General features: G+C 43.6%; 1 protein-coding gene across 1 annotated transcript in view; it reads right to left on the reverse strand.

Annotated features, from left to right (window-relative positions):
* The window catches only part of KIAA1549 (KIAA1549 ortholog), a 105,621-nt gene that overhangs the window by 37,606 nt on the left and 64,918 nt on the right, over positions 1–3,097 (reverse strand). The window lies entirely within an intron of this gene.

Here is a 3,097-nt window from a genome sequence, read left to right on the forward strand (position 1 = left end):
GGCAGAGGAGGAGAGGCCCCACCCACTCCCTGTGCTGTCTGTCTGCCTGTGTCACGGAGCTCAGGCCTGCGACTGGCCCCTGTCCACGCCCATCCCACCCCCGCACTGTGGTCACGGATCCTCGCTCTATAATTCACCAGCTGCAACCAGAGAAGGAGAGGATGCACAGAAAACCCTCAAGTTTACACACTGCCCACAGCCCAGCCCTTCTAAAGGGTTGAAAAGAGGGTCTTTTTATTTCTCATATACATATAATAGACATAGTATATTTGTCATATATTTGATGCATGTATACATGTATAAACACAAAGCCCAGTTTCTGATATATAATATGTATTTATGTATTTTTATTATTTGCTATGCATTGCACTTTTTTTTTAAAAAAAAACAAACTACCTGTATAATAATGGCCAATGGAAAACACAATGCATAATCCTAGCTGATTTGGCTCAGTGGATAGAGCGTCAGCCTGTGGACTAAAAGGTCTGGGGTTCGATCCCAGTCAAGGGCACATGCCCAGGTTGCAGGCTTGATCCCCAGTAGGAGGCGTGCAGGAGGCAGCTGATCAATGATCTCTCTCATTACTGATGTTTCTATCTCTTTCTCCTCTACCTTCCTCTCTGAAATCAATAAAAATATATTAAAAAGAAAACACAATGCCTACACAGAGATTAATGCTATGTGAATCCTGTCTTAAGGCAAGTAGGGACTTTGGATTAAAACCCCTTTCTCTTTAAATATAATAAAAACAAAAATATAATGATAGAAATTACAAAGGAGAATAACAGAAGAGCAGGAAATTTGAATAGTGGAATGCAAGAGCAATAGACCATTTTTAAAGAATATTATTTCATCATCTATAAGCAAATACAATCCCATTGCCTTATTATTATTTTTTAAATATTTTTATTGATTTCAGAGAGTAGGGGAGAGGGAGAAAGAGATAGAAACATCAATGATGAGAGAGAATCATTGATCGGCTGCCTCCTACATATCCCACACTGGGGATCGAGGCCACCACCCAGGCATACACTCTTGACTGGAATGGAACCCAGGATCCTTCAGTCCTCATGCCAACACTCTATCCACTGAGCCAAACTGGCTAGGGCCCACTGCCTTATTATTAATGCCTGTGACCCATGTTACTATCCTATGAGGCAGAGGCCACGTGTACCATCTCATAAGGGTGGGAGGGTATACATCACGGTGCAGCCAGCTTCCCGAAAGGCCAGCTGGGAAAGGGATAAAGCACAACCTCGAATGGACCAAAACTGAAACAACAGCCTTTTCTGTGCTTCCAAAGCAAGGCGGGTCCTGAAGTTGCCAGATGACCTGTGACAGCCGTAGGAAGCCCTGCCACCCCCTGTGGTGAGAGGGGACGCTGGTCCCAGGGCAACATGCCCGAGGGTCCCAGACGGGCTCAAGCAACCGCCTGACTCCATTAATCTGTATTTTATTGTGACTTGCAACAAAAAAAGGATTTTTATGTGCATTACAAAATAATTCAAATGCTATGATGATAAACTCAGAATCATTTTATAGGGGATTTAGCTAAGTTCTATGCAAGCAATAAAACGCCTGAATGGCAGGCAGCATTTTAGCTATACGGAAGTAAACAGTTTTAAAAGTGAAGTGATGCTGGCAGTGAGAAAACCGTCTTTCTAAGTCATGGAAATGCACGGATTTCCATGTACGATGTACGGATTCTGCTGTCTCCAAATCGAAATAGTTCTGAGCTCCTAATACTCAGAACATCTAATCCACTCATCTCCTCCCACCGCCACCTCTCAGTCCCAAAGCTGACATGCCTGCGACTGGGATTTTGAATACACGTTGAGAGCAATGCTTGACTTTTGTTAGCCGTACAGAATAGATCTGCTGTAATCTTATCCGTGAGCAGTTAAACTGGGGAAGATTTTCTCAGGTAACCTAAGGAATTGAGGAACTTCAGAGCTGATTCTCCTTTCCAAATATTTCTTTCCCAGGATCAAAATTAGATTTTAATCCTCTCCGTCTGAAACAGTGCACCTGTTACCATGGTGCTAAGTCATTTTTAAGATTCTGTGAAATTGGATCCAAAGAAAAACCTCTTCCCTATAGTCCAAGGGGTATTCCTTTCACATGGAAATGAAACACCTGGAAGGAGCTGGAAGGGACGTCAGAAACCAGCTTGTTTAGTCCCACAGGCGCCCAGAGGCCCAGGGACTATTGCAAGGTCACGAGGGTGACAGTGACAGGACAGGCCCTCTGGCTCCATCCGGAATCTGTTCATTTCCCCAATACCATTCGCTTTGTATGATTTTCATAGAGAGAAATCTGTGATAAAAAATATAAGCATAGCCTGGCCGGCATGACTCAGTGGTTGAGTGTCGACCTATGAACTAGGAGATCATGGTTCAATTCCCAGTCAGGGCACATGCCTGGGTTGCGGGCTCTATCCCCAGTAGGGGGCGTGCGGGAGGCAGCCAATCAGCATTAATGTTTCTGTCTCTCTCCTTCTCCCTTCCTCTCTGAAACCAATAAAAATATATGTTTTTTAAAATATATATATAATATGAGCATAGACATTAAAAATCATGTCCTGAGCACCCCAATTCTTTCTGCATTACTGAAACATCTATAATCTCCAGAAAACACAAGAGCTACACTAGCACTTTGGTTAACAGAATCTATTCAACTAAAACCCAGCTACCTTGTCATCACGCCAGAAAATGCTCCCAGGTATGTAAGACCTGTGGGCTTCGTCTTTTTACAGGGCACTGGGTTCATGGTACTACTGCTTAGAATGGGAGTGAAGTTCATTTCGGACCTGGCCTAAGAAGCTACAGCAGCTGACACAAACAAGCTAACTCGTCTGATCACACTGAACTATCCACCAGAAGAAAGAGCTAGGACCAAACAGAATGCACTTGGACCTATGACAAATACACAACTTTCTGACAGCGACAGCTGTGAAATCCTTGAATTGGATGCTGAAAAGGTCACAACATGGAGGCCGTTTTTGAGACTCTGGTAGTAGTAGTTCGATTCTTCCTTATCCTTCAGGGAGGAAAATCGTTAGGACTTGAAACTAGAACAGAACATGGCTATGAGCCTC

This window comes from Myotis brandtii, unplaced genomic scaffold (assembly GCF_000412655.1).
Source record: "Myotis brandtii unplaced genomic scaffold, ASM41265v1 scaffold455, whole genome shotgun sequence".
NCBI lineage: Eukaryota > Metazoa > Chordata > Mammalia > Chiroptera > Vespertilionidae > Myotis > Myotis brandtii.